The following is a 17,944-nucleotide window of genomic DNA, read 5'->3' as shown; positions in this document are numbered from 1 at the left end:
AAGTCATAAAAATTATGATTAAGACAAAATTTCCCCAAGTTCCATGATGAGCAATGTTATAAATATTTACGTGTAGATAATGCTTTCCGGTGAAGAATTTCACATTCTGTTAGCTAGCACAACACTGAATCTGCAAACAGTTATTAGGCAAAAGTTTATTTACAATAATAATATTTTACAGTTGGTCCTGGCCCCATTGACATCATGTGAGCTTTACCACTGATTTTAGTGGGACCAGGATTTGGTCCTTAGCGCCTCTTCATTCCAGAGTATCTCAAAAGCACTTTATAAGCTAGATAGCCACAGCATTGCTGGAACACAGGCATCTCAAGAGTAGAAGCCAACAACCAGCTTGAACAGAGAAGGCTGCACGGCACAACAGTGAGGAGGGAGGAAATTGGAGCCAATGGCAATAGGAAAAAAGAGAGTGTTGTAAGAGCTGCGCTGTTGTGCAGAGTAGCCAGGACCTTGGTTCATAAAGTCTCACTTAAAACAACTCTGCATGGAGCTCAGTTTATCTGCCTCAGAGGAATAAAGGGTTGAGTCAACCCTGTTGGGATTTAAAAGGGTGGTTCCAGTGAGTCTAGGTGTTTTAAACATGATGCTTAGCCCACTAAGCTGCCCCTCCAGCTTTATTTAGCTGCTGTTACTGCTATCAAAATAAACCACATACTGCAAATCTGTTTATTATGGGTGTATGCTACGTTAGATGTGAAAGTCTTTTTAAAATCAAGGCATGAAACCTTGTGGCATTTGAGCTGTTTCAGCATTTAGCTACACAGCGTGTGCATTATCCAGTTTTGCAAAACTAAATTACTTTTTCCATAACAGAAATTAAATGGAACTGATGTTTTCCATTTGGAATTTTTTTCTGTGGCTGTTAAAATGTGGCCATCACCCAATGAGTGGAAATATTAGCACCTTAAAAAGATAACAATATAGATTTTATTCAAAGGGACCAAGAAACCAGAAGCAGTACATAACTATTAAGTGTATTCTGTCTGAAGGGAGTCCTTAGAAGACAATATCTGTGGCATTTTCCAGAATTAAATTACATTATTATAGGAGCTTTAAATTGAGCTCCTAACCGTGACCTTTAAGCACAGTGATTGCCATTATGCTTGCTGGGATGGCTGTGGAGGGTTTGGAAACCCTCGGCAAGATTGATGGGTTTTAGTAAGTAATCAAGTATAGGTTCATTTAGCACAGCTGTTCAATGGAGGTCCTAACACTGGATTATCACAGGGAGAGCCCCCTCTTCTCTTTCAAAGAAATCAATGTTAGCAATGGGAGACAGGGCTTGTTAGTGTCAGGAGTGTTTCCCCAAATGTGCTGGAAGAGGAAGTGGAATTTAATAGCTATGCATAACGTCTAGAAACTGACCACATATGAAATTTTAGCCTGATCTCTACTCAAAACATTCAGTGACAAAGGAGAGAATGCATGACTGATAACTGTTGCCTTAAATTATTACTATGGAAGAAATCAAAAAGAAACCAAAGCAAACTGATATAGAAATAATGGGGCAAATCATCAGTGAAGCTACACAGATTTACACTAGCTAAAACCTGACCCAATATATGGCATGTAAAAGAAATGAATAGATCTCTTAAAATATAGCACAGAGCTAAAACAGGTATTTGTCCACTATATATAATATACCTATGTATTTTATTTTAAACTTTATGGGCCAAATTCTGCCCTCAGATGCATGAACAGATTCCCATTGAAGTCAATAGTTTAGAAATATAATTGGATGTTATATTATTTGAACTAGAAAAAAATGAAACAGAGCAGTAAAACAATGGACTGTCAAACTGTATGTTCACTGAAACATACAATTGTAAAGCCCCAGTTCTGCCAAGGGATCCACACAACAACCCCAAAAGTCCATGCAGAGCCTCACTGAACATACTATGCAACCTACTTTACATTGTCTTGCAAACCTCCACACTGTATGCACTTGCCATGGACTTCAGGGCCCTAAACTGGTGCTCAGGTGACTAATAACTCTTCAGGGTAGCCAGCTTCCATTGGGCAGTTGCCACTCTCTTTTCCATGGTAATGGAGGTCTCATCTGCGTGATCTGGCTCTGCAATGCAAGGCTAGCTAACCATAGAGGTACAGAAAAGTCTCCATCACCCTGAAGTTCTGCAGCCACTGCTGTCCATCCCAGGTCTCAACAACAATTCATTCTCACCAGTCTGTGTTGTGGTTCAGACTCAAAAACAGAGATCCACCCACTGGAAATTATGTGCAAACACAGCAAATAGCTGTCGACTTGGGCAGTGGCATATGCAATACCATTGCACTGTTTGAACAGCTTGATCTCACTTCTGGAATATCCTCCATTACCTTGTAACAACTCCTGCAGATAACCTGAGACTGCTTTGCAAAGCTCAAGCAGAAACCTTCATTGATGAGCAAGGAGGGAGAATGTAGTCTTCATTCTGGCTAACATTTTGAGGAAATGGTTAGGAAATGGCATTGGTAGCAGGGGATTTATAAAATATCAGTCTGCGAATTATGGGCATTTGATCTCTCTTCTCCTACAATCCACTCGTGCTCCCAGAAAGCCTTTTGAAATCTCTCAGGACCCATTGCTGTGCCAGAAATTGTGCGATAGGTACCTAGAGATCTGTACAACAATTTAGTACAGTGGATGTGGGGCAAAACTTAAATCAAAACAGCATGGCTAGTCTGGATACATTGCACTGTTAGCTTTAGTCTATGATACCTCACCAGTTACATTCCCAACGGTTTAGTTTTCTAGGGTAGACATGGCCTGAGCCTTTACTTTATCATTTTAACTACCTTATTAAGGCAAAACTACCATCCTAATCACTGGGAGTTTCAATCAAGAAAACTAAGTAAGGAGGACTACAGCACTCGGTACAAATGAAGGGCTGCCAGTCCACTGCAATGTACAGTTATATTTAGCATTCAGCCTATAGAATTATTGTTTCTTCCTCATTGTATTGATGATATTTTTCTACTGAGGGCCGTAATATTTCAATAATGTGTAAGTGACTGACCATCTTCTGTCTCATATTTTCTCCTGATACTGGGTGAAAGCATGTCTGGGACAGATTTTTAAAGGGATTTAGGAACCTAAACAGGCAGAAAAGTGGGCACCAGGGACATTTTCAAAGCCTCAGCTCATGCGCTGCCCTAGGCACCTAAGTTTCTGCCAGTCGGCATTTTCAAAGTAGACCAAGTGCTGCTGCTGCTCCACAGCTAATAAGCTGCTTGGAGCCCTAGCTCAAGCCAAAGCCCTGGAGGCCCAGAAACAGGATTTTTAACTAGATGAGAGAACACGTCTTTCCAATGGAGCCCAATCCTAGATGCATGCTTTGAGCTTGCCTAAGGCCTGATACCTGCCGGACCCTGCAGCAGGAGAGCTGGGTGCAGGACACCAGCAGGACATCTGCACCCAGCTCTCCTGCTGCAGGGTCTGGCAGGTATCAGGCCTTAGGCAAGCTCAAAGCATGCATCTAGGATTGGGCTCCACTGGAAAGACGTGTTCTCTCATCTAGTTTAAAAATCCTGTTTCTGGGCCTCCAACNACTTCTCATGCTCGCCTTATGTCTCCCTGTATCCACAGCTGTCTTTTGTGTGGGTGCTGTGCTGTGTCCGCTCCCAGCCCCCAGTTGGAGGCCCAGAAACAGGATTTTTAAACTAGATGAGAGAACACGTCTTTCCAGTGGAGCCCAATCCTAGATGCATGCTTTGAGCTTGCCTAAGGCCTGATACCTGCTGGACCCTGCAGCAGGAGAGCTGGGTGCAGGTGTCCTGCTGGTGTCCCGCACCCAGCTCTCCTGCTGCAGGGTCCAGCAGGTATCAGGCCTTAGGCAAGCTCAAAGCATGCATCTAGGATTGGGCTCCACTGGAAAGACGTGTTCTCTCATCTAGTTTAAAAATCCTGTTTCTGGGCCTCCAACTGGGGGCTGGGAGCGGACACAGCACAGCACCCACACAAAAGACAGCTGTGGATACAGGGAGACATAAGGCGAGCATGAGAAGTATCGCACATGGGTAGGAGACAGAGAGACAGTTTTAGATGTTAGGTCACAGGTTACGCGAGAGGCTGTGTTGGCGTAGGTGCCTAACTCTAGGAGAGGGTTTGCAGCTGAGGATCCTCAGTGGAGGGAGGCACCTAAGTCTGGCCCATCAGCCAGATGCACCACGTCAGTCACTCAGGCAGCTAAGCATCTCTCGTCTCCTCTCCCCTTTTCACTCCTGGGTAACTTAGGCAGCTCCCCACTCAGCTGGCTGTCTTCTGAAAATCCCTTTCACGGGTGCTTACCTATTCCCATGCACTCTACAGACAGGGCTGGCTCCAGGCACCAGCCAACCAAGCACGTGCTTGGGGCAGCACCTTGTAAGGGGCAGCCAATCTTCGGGTGGCTGGGCGGCGCTCGGGTCTTTTTGTTTTTGTTTTTTGGTTTGGCAGGGAGGTGCTCGAGGTTTTTTTGTTTGTTTGTTTGGGCTGGGGCGGCGCTTGGGGGTTGTTTGTTTTGGTGGGGGCGCAGCGCTGGGGGGGTGTTTTGGTGGGGTGGGGCGGGGCAGGGCGGCGCTCGGGGGGGGGTGTTTCGGCAGTGCAGCACTGCTTTTTTTTTTTTTTTGCTTGGGGCGGCAAAAAAGTTAGAGCCGGCCCTGTCTACAGAGAACCTAGGTGGCATGAGGCCACCTAATGTGGGGCTGAAAATTCGACTAGGTGGCAGGCCACTACGAACTAGGCAATACTCTGCTCAGCTGAGAGACACCTAATTCCCTTTAAAAATCTGGCCCTATGTGATTACAAGGACCAATAGTGTTGTTTATGACAGTATGTGTAGCCCTGCCCCAGACCTACTCACCTGAGTCCCTATTGCATTTCTGATGGTTCTCACCCCAGTATTAGATGATCACTTTTTAAGTGACTTCTTAAGGTCATTGTTCACCTTTACCGTCCTCCTATGGATTGTTTTATACCTCACCTTTTTATCCAGAGATAACTAATTCTCTATCCCTTATGTTGGTCTCCTTCTCAAACTGCTTGGCAATGCTGCACATTCAGTGCACATGCATCTTCTTCATGCCTCACTCACTCTTCACCGGGATTTTTTGTCACAGGTGTTTGTTTTCTTCTTAATTTCTATTCTGTAATGTGGATTTAGTCATGGAGCAAACTGATAGATTAAGAGTATTGGAGACTATTAAGCCACAGAACTGGTATAGCGCAGGGAACAGCAATACAAACTTGCCCCATAATCCCGCAATAATTTGCCCCAAACCTCCAGGCTAGCATAATCACCTCTAGGCTTGGTTTGCATGTACATTCTATCATTGGTCTCTGCTGAGACTGAGAACCAGGGTATCACTTTGTGCTACTTGTGATTTGGACACTTGTGCAACAACAGAAGGGCTGTTTTCTGTATGACCTGGTGTTGGAGAGCCAGGTTTTCTTCTAGACAGATCATCCCATTGCATTGTCAGATTTCTCTACTTTAAGAGGTTTGTCCTTCTCTGATGTGGACTGAGCCCTAATAAATAAAAAGTAAAAATGCATTATCCTTCCACCTCTAAAGGCCTGCATTCAGATCTAGATTAGGTTACATGAAAAACATGTGTGGGGGTTTGATCACCATTCCAGAGCTGGCAGGCATGCACTGGTGCAGCAGAAATTAATACTTTATGTGCATTGCTATTCATCATGGTACATAGCACCATTGTTTGCATACACTCACATCCAAATCAGCTAAGTGTTTCTTTTTGTAGACCTCTGATTAACCTCAATTGTTTGTGTTTATCTATCCTAGGACTCTGGACTGCATTCCAATTTTGTGATACTCTCACACTTTCTTGCTGCATATCTACCTGCTTCTGCAGATACCATCAGCTGTGACTACCTCACAATAAATAGATGTGCATGCTCTTTGTTAGAAAACCGGGTGTCCTAGTTTGTTTACTGTTTGTCTACCAGTATATTACATACTAATAATAGTAGTGGACCGTTTGGGAGAAGAAAGTATTCTGAAGTTAAGGAAATGACTGAAAAGATAGATTATAAATGTCTATAAAATGCATGATATTTTACAGACATTCAATTAAAATAATTTTATGTAGCTTCTATACAATGTACCATAGAGCTATTGAGAATATGGCCTAGATCCTGAACATGCCACAAAAGTAAATAATTTACATAGCTTAACTTTATCACAAGCCATTCTAATTGTGAAGAGTTAAAGTTATGGTTCCTTCTCTTTTATAGGTAAGAGAAACCAGATTCTGAAGCCAATAGAAACACAGTAAGGATTAATTTGACTCATTAAACCTAATTTAATCTTTACTCAAAACATAGATTCTTGAGACATGTTATCATTGTCCTATACTATACCTTTTCCAGGGCTATTTCCCATGGATGGTGCTAACCCTTTTCAGGTCGAAGTCAATGGGTGTTTTGCTAATGACTTCAAAGGGAGCAAGATTAGCGCCAATACGCATGATTCACTACTTCCTTACACTAGTTCCATGCTGGTGTAATTTCACTGAACTCTTGTGAAATCAAAGTTTTTACAGTGTGATGGTGTAATGGAGCGCAGAATCAGGCCCAACACAGTACTTTGTGAACAGTATTTTGAAAGGGGATTGACTATTGTTTTATGTGCCAATATCACATATGTTGATTTATATTCTATCCCTCTTCTTGTGCAGTCCAATACCTTGTTTGCCTTCTGTACTACAACCATCCGCTGGGTTAAAAATTTAAAGGAATTTTCTACTGTAACAACAATCTTCTTTTCTTGGTCAGTGAGTTGCAGCTTAAGTTTATTGCTAAGATAATAAAAATACCATTAAAACCTGCAAATGTTTCAAGATCCTAAAGAAAAGTTAGTTTAAGATGAATACTGTAGGTATTGCTACAGAACACTTTCTGACAACAAGTATTCTATACAGCCATCCAAATAAATCCTATGTGCCAGATACATGATCGCTACAGAGACTTCTGTCTATACAAATGACTTTATAGGACTCTGCTGCACAGTTAGAGAGCATTTTGGTAAAGAATAGATTTGAGCAGGTCTATATTAAGGACACATTTTGGCCCAATGCACAGCTCAAAATTATCTTTCCCCTTCCCTGTCTCTTATAAAAATACTATCTAGAGAGAAAGAACTACAGTGACTTTGAATAATCAGTTCTGGACCACTGCCAGGCCTCTGGCTGCTTCTTGCCAGAGGCAGGGCCCCAGTGCAACTAATGTTTCCAAAGCCTTATGTTGCCTCCAGAAGTGCCAGAATGGATCCGAGTGCTAGCTCTAGCCAGAAATGGATTCAAAGGGCTCATCTACATAGTACATTAGTCTGCATTAGAAGGATGTAAATTCTAGTGCACACTAAGTGTTGCACACTCACTGGCCTATGTGAACCCTGCTGGCATGGACTAAAAGGTCCCTCAGGCATGTTAACGTAGTCCCATTTCAAACAGTATATACATCAATGCATAGAGATGAACTTTTAGTGTGTGCCAGAAGGGTCCACAAAGGCCAGTTACTGGTGCGCACTAGAACTTATACCCTTGTAGGGTGGGCTAATGCACCATGCAGACAAGCCCAAAGTCATGGTTGTTTCAATTGCCCATGAAGTATCTTCAGAAGGGTGTTTCAGAGGTAAGGGTTAGAATTCCCAACAATAGCTAGAACTCAGATGAGGAAGGAGGAGAACACACAACTTCATCAATATTTCAGACGTGACAATATTCTTTAGACACTGTTAGGATAAATCCAGCTCAGCTTTTGAAAGAATATTTACAAACAGCATTTCCAAACCATCCTGCACATGACTGACAACGATACACATGGATTTTGTTTATTCTTGTCTGCCTTGGGTTTTCAATTTTTATACATGTCCTCTAGGCATGATTTTGATGCTGATTTTTCTAGGGGAAAAATGAATAAGTAAATAAAGAAGTCATACATACATAAAATACAAAAGCATAAATCAAAGTTAGTCTGGTATTTTTTAAAAGGCCAAAGACTTTTAGAATAAAGGTTCTGTTTCAATGGTTGCCTTGCCTTATTTGTTGTCTACTTTAGTTTACAGGATTTTAATTTCTGGATCATGACCTAGTCAGGAGTTTAGTTACATTGTGAAATTTTATAACTGCAAAGACAAAAATCTAAGAGCTGTGAGACAGTTTTAACAGCATCACATTTCATCTATTTCCCATGTGAATATTAAAATGAAGTAGAGGTCAGTTGTGTGCAAGTGACACATCTGTTTCAGAGAAGGTTACTTCATTACCCACTGGCATGACAAATTCAATTGTCCAACTTTTTTTTAGAGTAATGCTCACATAGAGTGGCTAAAATAATATTCTGAGGTGGGGAGGGGATATTCAGCATTTGGGGGCTTTTTTGCTTGTGTGTGTGTATTTTTCTTTTCTCCTGGATCTTCTATACAGCTAGGTGGGTGGGCATTGGTTTTACAATGTTCTTCCCAAAGAACATCCAAATAAATTTTCCGTGTGAAAATATGATCCCTGTAATTCTGCCAAGGTCAGTGACATCTGTAGAGATCTCCTGAGTAAGTGCTGTTCATGCAAGTTAGAGCTGCCTGGGAGCAACATTAACTACCATACCCAATTTTTCCAAGAATGCAGAATATTTCTGACCGGGAACATTCTTATTTGGGCGGGTTCTTGCTCTGACCCTTTTTCATTACCTCTCTTGCAAAAAGTTTCTGAAAAGCTCATGAAATTCTCTGACTTGCTTTCCGACTTCCCATTTGACTGAAAAATGCCAAATAACATCATGTTTTCTTTGACATGGCTGAATGTTATACAAAAACATAAGATATGCAAGTCATACTTAAAGACAAAATGTAGCTTTAAAGAGTCACCTTTATGGCTCTATTCTCTCTTTGGCCTCATCTGCAAAACTAAAACAATAACTGCCAGACTCAACTATGGCCAAGTCAGTTTGTAGCAGGGCGGTGCAACCAATGTTGGTGAGACCAAGCTGTGATATAACTGCGTTTAGAAAACATGCTATACCCTAGGATAAGAAATTGGCCAGATTTTCAAAAATTTCTCCTGTGTTTGATTTCAGTCACTTGATTTCAGGCACTCAAGAGCTGACGGGTTTTGTTGGTGGCGGAGAGAGTCCTGAGGAGACTGTAGATAGCGTCTAGTGTAGGGTACAACTGCCCACAAGCATGGCTCATTTCAAGGCAAAAGGGGCTTAAGGATTCCTTCCTGAAATAGATCAAAATCATAATGTGGAGTTTGGATTCTTAGCTCAAAATTCACCCCTACAAACAAAAAACTCCACAGGGTAGGATGCTGGTCCAGGCTCATTTCCAATTCCCAGCACTACCTCTGAGAGTCATAGAATATCAGGGTTGGAAGGGACCTCAGGAGGTCATCTAGTCCAACCCACTGCTTAAAGCAGGACCAATCCCCAGACAGATTTTTGCCCCAGATCCCTAAATGGCCCCCTCAAGGATTAAATTCACAATCCTGGGTTTAGTAGGCCAATGCTCAAACCACCGAGCTATGCCTCTCCCCTCAGTTCTCACACCTTCACACACAATAAAACCTCCAGGAAGATGCAAAGTAATTATTTGAAGAGGGTCATAGCCAACAGCTCAAATCATATTCAGTACCTGAGAAGTATGTTCCAGCCACATAATTATTTCAAATGTGCAACTAGGTTTAAAACACTGGTTCTCAAACTTTTGTACTGGTGACCCCTTTCACATAGCAAGCCTCTGAGTGCAACTCCCCCCCCCTTTATAAATTAACACTTTTTAATATATTTAACACCATTGTAAATGCTTGATGCAAAACGAGGTTTGGGGAGAAGGCTGACAGCTCGTGACCACCCCCTCCCCATATAATAACCTAGTGACCCCCTGAGGGGTCCCAACCCCCAGTTTGAGAACCCCTGGTTTAAAATAATTTGTAAAGGGTTTTTTGGCTGAAACAACTTCTCCAGGATGGAACGTGGCTCTAGATTTTTGTTTATGGATATCTACAAATAAAAGCAGATCTCTTGGCAGGTGCTGGCCTGATCTAAAAAGTGAAAATTAAGCTGCAAAAGAATACTGGGAATGTACACCAAGTAACTGAATAAAGTAGCAGACAGTTTCCCAGCATGTGATTTATGTCTAGAAGGAAGTCAAACTCATCTTTACACTTGTAGTAAATATTGAAAATATCCTGGTACGTACAGTACCTTCAATATTTTAGCAATCATTATTTTCATTTCAGTCCAATCTTTACATATGCTCCCTGAAGAGACGCATTACTGTAGTTTCCTAAAATTTAGCTTTATGTGGAAATTGATCTTACTTTAGTTTTTTCCAGAAGACACCTATAAAATAAGTTTTAACTTGTGTTTATCTTCAAGTAAGTATCCAACGTGCAATGAACAACAACCTTTTCAAATGTGTTCTTGGGCAGAAGTGCATTTCCAATCTGGGGGAAAAGGTTTATAATCCTCTGTTGCTTAAACCAAAAGGTGTCATTATATAGAAGGCTAAGTAGCATAAAGAACACAGTTTTGTTTGACTTTTGAGGCACTGTAATCTAAGGAAAGGGCACAGTTGTGTCAAGTACACAAGCGGAGATGAAAGCTGAAAGGTGTATGTGAAAGGTACTATCACCAAACCCTTAATTAGCTGGCTGCATTACATCTGTACCATGCCTCCCACATGTCTTTTTGCAAATGTGTTCATTTTATACAAGGCATCTCAACTTAAATATAAGTCCCACACAGCAAGTGGTATAACTGGCACATATTGCATAAAATTTATTAAAATTACTATTCTCTCTACCTACAGAAGGTGCTTCAGAGTCCACAAAAGTCACCTTGTGGAAGGCATTAGTGATTCAAAGTAAATTAACTCTCTATTTTCCACCTGGTTGGTCTCTTAGCCACTGTAAAACATCATTCACCCTACTGAGGGGTCAGAGTACAGACCCAGATTCTTCCTAGAAGACAGAAATGACATTGGTCGCTGGTGTATAGCAGTGCTCCATGGGAACTGGAGAGAAAAAGAAAGGGAAAAAAAACTCAAAATGTACAAACAGGAAGACAAATGCAAGATCTGAGATAACACACGCATATATAAAAGCTGGGATTCCATACCCTGACAACAGTGCAGAAGCCAAACTCCAACTGGCTGAGAGTTATAAATTATTAACAAATTTATCTCAGAAGAATAACAGTGCACTATTATGACAAATCTGTGCCCGTGCTTTGTTTCTGGTATTTCAGTGGTTTAATAATTTATACGTAGTCATCCAACAGAAATATATGCAAGCTACATCAATCAAATCAAATTGTACAGCAATATCTTTCCATGAAAAATAAGCAAAATTATTTTTTCTTCTTCACAAGATAATTTAGCAGCATCCAAAATGAAATGTTTTCCCTCTTTCTTCGTACCCTTGTGCTCTAAGAGAAGTGATGTCAAAAATATCTGCCTGTGCTATTTGAACACTCACATACCCTGTGTGTATTTGGTCTTACCCTATACCAAATACAAAAGACATTATTATGTACAACACAAAGTGCAAATACCCATGCAAAGGGGCTCAGAAAAAATGTATAATTGAATTGGAATGCCAGACATGTCAACTGTACTCATCAAGGCCCAAAGACCCAGTCTGAACCTCACCCAACTGCACGGCAGATCGTTTACTGAAAAGGATGGTGGCAAGCTGTTCCAATGACAGCTCAGAAAGAAATAATAAATGTGAAAATACTATGACAAATATATGTGGTATGATTTTACATTGACTGATTCCAAACTGCATTGGGTAGTGTGTTCTGAAAAATTTGAACGCTTGAAAGTTGTTGCAATATTTAGAAACCAAACAGTGACCACTGGGGGAAGAGGGGAAATCCTAACAATTTTTCAGAGAGAATCTGAAACCTTGGGAAAAAAAATCAGTAAAACTTGGTTACTCAAAATGACTATGTCAGCATGCACAGTGGCGGATTAGCCACTGGGCTAACAGGGCCTGTGCCTAGGGGCCCTGGCCAATTGGGGAGCCCCTGGAAAAATGGGGACCCCCGCGCCCCAACTGTGCTCCCCAGCAGGAGCGCCAGGCAGGTGGAGGAAGCCCCATGCCCCGGTGCTGCTCCCTCGCAGGAGCGCCGGGCAGGGGGATGAACCAACTCCCCGCGCTCTGACCCCATTTCCCCGGCATGAGCTCCGGGGGGCGGTGGGGAGGACTGCAAGCAGAAAGAGTGGGGAGAGGCCCCCACTTGATCTGGCCCAGGGCCCCACAAACCCATAATCTGCCTTTGAGCATGAACACCCTAATCTGGTATCTACAAACTGTACAACAGTACAAAGCATAGCATTGCTGAAAATCTTGTCCTTCCCAGTACAATAGACATGGTTTCAAAAGTGATAGGGTCTGAAGATTGAAAACAGTGCCTTTGTCAAATACCACTGCAAGGCAGTATAGCAACAGCATGGGAGTTGGTTTCAAAGTCTCTGTGCTGATCCAACAGGATCGATTGAGATCAGTATCAATTTTGTGTGCAATTTTACTAAGGCACAGTACTATGCAGCTGAGTAACAGAGGGTGAGATTACACCACCATGGCAGCAGCAATACCTGTACCAGAAAACCAGCAATCAGCATCAACATCTTCTGAGACATGGATTGTATCAGAACCATCAAAAAGTAAATTCACAAGAAGTGGATGTCAGGGCACGTGCCAGCACAGTACTGATATTTGTATGACAATTTTGTTCAGGGGCTACAAGCAGAAGCAGACTGGGATTGGTAAAAACTGGGCTCCAATGGGGTAAAGTGTTAAGAAGCTCTGACTGACACACAGATGAAGATTAAACAGTGAGTAGTCAGCTGTGCTGGTATCCTCTACTCATGCTGCAGGCTTGGTTTTGAGGACATTGTTTAATTGGGAAGTTCAGTTTTTTATTGGGAGGGATTTTAAGAATGAAGGGAGATGCAGTATATTGTGATACTGTCTCTTTAAAATTAGTCACTGTCAGAGGTCTCTCAATAGGGGGAGACAGACTTAGGGGCTGCATGCTGAGAGTCTGTAGGGGCCATCTTGTTGTGTAACTAATAAAGAGAGTTGTGGTTTAAACTTTATATGTCTGGTCACCATGGGATGACGTGATTTCTAGTAAGAGTGAAAGCGAAATGAAAAGTTACAATCACAACAAACAACATGCTTTCTAGTGACTAAATTTAACTTCAGCGAATTACAGCCTTGGTCTAAGCAGGTTGCTCACTTATATTCAGTTTCCAGAGACTTTCAACCCCCTGGGCTGAAAGGTTCCACTTTTCTGAGATGTACGAGAGCTCTGGCCTCTTGTATATGCCCAGTAATGGGTGCCAAAATGGCTTTCAGTCCTTGCTTATGTCTTCCAAAGTTCAATGACCAGGTTTCAGCAGGCAGGAAGTTTTCCTGGAGCTGCAGCTTCCTTACCCTATTGAGAGTGTTAAGTAGCCATCTTCCACACTGGTTTGTTTGATGTCACAGGTGGCAGGTATAATAGACCAGGGAAGGCTAAACCTTTCCTGGCACAGCTGACGCCAACCCACCACCGGACACTTGGGCCACAGTGGCCCTGCCCCTTCCCTGAGGCCCCCACTGCCTCAGTGGCCTCCACTCCACCACCACCATCCTCCGGAAGTCCCTGCTATTCACCATGTCCCTTCTCCTCTTGGGAGGGGAAGTGAGGAGGGACGCGGCAAGCCAGCGGGAAGTGGGGGCATCTGGCGGGGGGAGTGAGGCAGCTCGTCTGGTTGCTGGGGTCAGCCCGGTGCTGGAGGGGCGGTGCTGGTGGCTCAGTCAGAGGGGGCGCCAGCAGCTCGGCCTGGTGCTAGGACCAGCCTGGCACTCGGGGGGGCTGGCAGCTCAGCCTGGTGCTGACGCTCGGGGGGCTGGTGGCTTGGCCTGGTGCTGGAGCCAGCCCGGCTCAGCTGCGGGGGGCCTTCAGGGGCAGGGGGGCCAGTGGCTTGGCCCGGCGCTGGCACTCGAGGGGCCAGCAGCTTGGCCCAGCTCAGCTGGGGGCGGGTGTTCGGGGGAGGGCGCGGCGTCTCGGCCTGGCCCAACCTGGCCCGGCGCTCGGCTCAGCCCGGCCCAGTGGCTCGGCTTCTGGGGGGCCGGCAGCTTGGCTGGGGGGGGTCTTCAGGGGTGAGGGGGCCAGCAGCTCGGCCCCATGCTTGGGGCGGGGGCTTGAACCAGCACTGGGGCTGGGCTGGCGGCTTGTCCCGATGTGGCTGGGGTGGGCAGGCCGGGGCTCCTCCAGTCACGGGGGGCCCTCAGGGCTCCTCCTGTTAAGGGGCGGAGGGTTGGGGGCTCCGGCATGTGGGGGTGGGGCCTCAGGCAGAAGGGGGGACTGGTAGACTAGCCTCCCCAAAGCAGGGGTTCATACTTGATGGCTTTGTCTGCCTTCATGTGAATGTAATTTCATTGTTTCTGCTTGCTCAATTTACATTGGACACACATTCAAGCAGGAGGAACTCTTGTCTGGGACGGGATGACTTCAGACTTCCCTGACAAACACACTTTAAGGACATATTTCCTGCACACATTTGTATTTCTTCATACATCTCCCATACATACACCATGCAATACTATTAATTATCAATGTGTCACCAGTTTATATATGATATCTTACGTGACACCTTTTAGATACAGAATATGACACTAGTGATTTGGGGCAATGAGTGTGTCAGACCTGATATGAAGACAAGTTCTGTCTGAACTTCAGCCTCTTTGGTGGTGGAATGTGTCCCTGCAGTGGATGTCTTTGGATGGTAATGCATGGCAGAAATCTGTGCTGAATGTAGAGGTGGTCTCAGCTGCAGAGATGACCTCTTCATTAGTGATTTCCTCTTCTGGTTCTATAGTATGTTCTCAATAACAAAATAGCCAGTAGTTCCTTCTTGATTCAGGCATAACTTTGTTCTGCCTCTGTCAGAGCTTGTGATGCATATGAAACAGGACCTCTGTATTGCAACAGACAAGCTCCTAAACCATCTTTGAAGGCATCTTCCTAAATAATGACTGGTTTGTTAGGATGATAGAATCTCAGTACTGGGTGTCTTTAGTTGTTGCAGTGTTTTGTCATTTTCCCATGACCATTGCCAAGTTATATTCTCACATAGCAACTGTCTCAGTGGAGCAGTCAAAGATGTTTCCCCTGTGATGTACCGTGCAAGGGATTTCATCATCCCCAGGATTCTCTGTAATGCTTTCTTATCCTGCGGAGGTTTCATGTTAGCTATGGCTTCAACGTTACTGTCATCTGGCCTGACTCCTTGTGATGAGGTTATGTCTCCTGCCTTTGAATTCTTTTACCATTAACTGGATTTTATCTGGGTTGAACTTGATATTCTTTGCTTGAGCCCTTCCCATCACTTTCATGCGAGCAAGAAGCAATCAGGGAAGTGAGGAGGTGAGGAAAGAGGATCCCTCATCCCCAAGTAACTTTACACAAGTGAAAAAGCCTTCCAGAGACCTTGTAGCAGATCACTGAAACTGTTAAAGAGTCCTTAAAGTGATAATGAAGCCATTTAACAGGAAGCCTTAGGCCACATTCAGCTGGGTTTTATATAGTAGGAAAATGTGTTATTGGGGTTAAAAACAGTTTCCAAACAACCCATCAGTAATTCCCATGCTCTGTATCCAGCAGAAGTATTTTTGACTAACCTCGCTCAAAGAGGAGCTGAAATAGCCAGTGAGTTTTTCTTGATCTAGTTCAGGGGTCGGCAACGTTTGGCACGCGGCTCGCCAGGTAAGCACCCTGGCGGGCCAGGCCAGTTTATTTACCTGCTGGTGCGGCAGGTTCGGCCGATTGTGGCCCCCACTGGCCGCGGTTCGCCAGCCCGGGCCAATGGGGGCGGCAGGAAGCGGCGCGGCGAGGGATGTGCTGGCCGCGGCTTCCCGCCGCCCCCATTGGCCCCAGACAGCGAACCGCGGCCAGTGGGGGCCGCGATTGGCCGAACCTGCCGCATCAGCAGGTAAATAAACTGGCCCGGCCCACCACTATAACTGTTGCCTGTTCAATTCCCTTGGGGAATGTTATTAGTGTAAAGGGGGAATGTTAAGGTGTAAAGGGGGTAGGGTCTCATGGTGAGTGGGTGGGTGGGGCCAACAGCAAGGTGAGGAGGCAAGCAGCAAGCAGCAAGCCAGCTGCACGGCAGGTGGAGGGGGAATCTGGTGGGGAAGGTGAGAAGGCGAGCAGCAGGTGGGCGAATGGGAGGTGGTGGGAGAAGGTGAGCGGGGGAGTGAAGAGGTGAGCAGCAAAGAGGTGAGCGGTGAGTCAGCAGTGGGCGGGAGTGGAGGTGGAGCCTGGGGCAGAGCAAGGATGGAGTGTGGGCAGGGCTGTGGGCAGAAGAGGTGGGACAAGGAGCCAGCCTCCCCCAGGGGAAGTTTCACCCACTGCCCATGTCTTTTTCAAAAGATGAATTAGTAAAACATTAGCTTCAGCCCCAGTAACAAGCTTGAACTTTATGGGTACATTCCTTATATAGAGTGTGCTATAAGATTTCTATTACCCTGTGATTCTGTATCTATAAGAAGAGATTGATCACATTCTAGTTCAGCCAGAGATTTGTGGATTTGTCTTTTGGGTTAGTTTGTTGCTCTGTGCATAGAAGAATAGTGATTTAATTGTCCATATTTGTGACATGTTGCTCCAAAGGCTGGGCAGACTCTCGGTGGGTGTGTCTTACTGTGGTGAGTGCACAGTTTCTTTGTGTGAGCTGCTGGCGTGTCTGACTCTCACGTGGCTGGGCCCTGCGCACACTATTCTGAGTGTTCTTTGTGTAAGAGCCTGTATGAACTTGTCAGTATGTGGTCTAAACATGATCTCTTCTATGTCTATGGCTTGTGTGGCTCTTCAAATGTCTACTGCTTTTTCCAAGTCCAAATCAGGCTCTCTCAGCAACCTTGGTTTAGTCCTTTATCAGTGACACTGAACACAACTGTGTCTCTGAGCATGCCATTTTCAGTGTTTCCAAGCTCACCATTTCTGGCTTTTTGCCTAAGCTCTTCGGTGTAGTTGTCTATCTGCTCTTCCCCTAGGTATGGCTGAGACCAGAACAATACTCAGGTGTGAGTATTGTTCAAACACAACATTTTTCTTAGGGTTACCATCGTTCCTAATCATTGTTAAGACCTCATTCAAAGTGGTCGTGTTTTTAGCTGCCGCCATAAGAATGTGTTATAAACTGCTAGAGACTGTCTCCCACTGTGTGCAGTAAAATGGCGACTTTATGGCCACTTCTTTTTTATCTGATCTTGAGGCTTTCATATCAATGTGGAAACATTCCCATCTCTACTGATTCTCAGCACAATTACCAGGAAAGAGAAAGGTGGGAGTGGCTTGCAATCCGCCATGTTCAGGGTTGTGGGTTTTTTAAAGACTATTTTCTAGTTTAACTACTTTACTTTGGGTTTCACTTTTTTACACTCACTGTGTCTCAGTACTCTGTATTTTCTGTTTGGCTCCTACTGGTCTGGGGATTGCAGACTCATTTACTGATACAGTGTGCGCCTGACAAAAACAGCTATTTACTGCTTCATGCCGAATGTGGTCACTCGTGACACCATGTCACACTTGCTAGCACAGTCAGTCAGCTTAGAATATTTTCCTTTTGAGTAACTTTAGCCTCTGAACTTCAGGAACCCAGGGTGACACCAAGAATATAGTTTAAATCACAACTCTCTTTATTATATGTATATTAAGATTGCTCCTACAGACTCTCAGCATGCAAACCTGAGTGTGGCTGCATCAAGAGAAAGATCCCTCACAATGGGAGGCCCCCAGACTGCCATAATACACTGCAGTCATACAGACATTTTCCTTTGTTTTCTCTATGGCATGCACTATAGTCTGTACTTCCTGTGTCATGTAACACATTCTTTACAAAACAGAAGACCCCTGCAATTCTTCTGC

Source organism: Trachemys scripta, chromosome 1 (assembly GCF_013100865.1).
Source record: "Trachemys scripta elegans isolate TJP31775 chromosome 1, CAS_Tse_1.0, whole genome shotgun sequence".
NCBI classification, from domain to species: Eukaryota; Metazoa; Chordata; order Testudines; family Emydidae; genus Trachemys; species Trachemys scripta.
The sequence above is the reverse complement of the archived record's forward strand: the minus strand, read 5'-3'. Positions refer to the sequence as shown.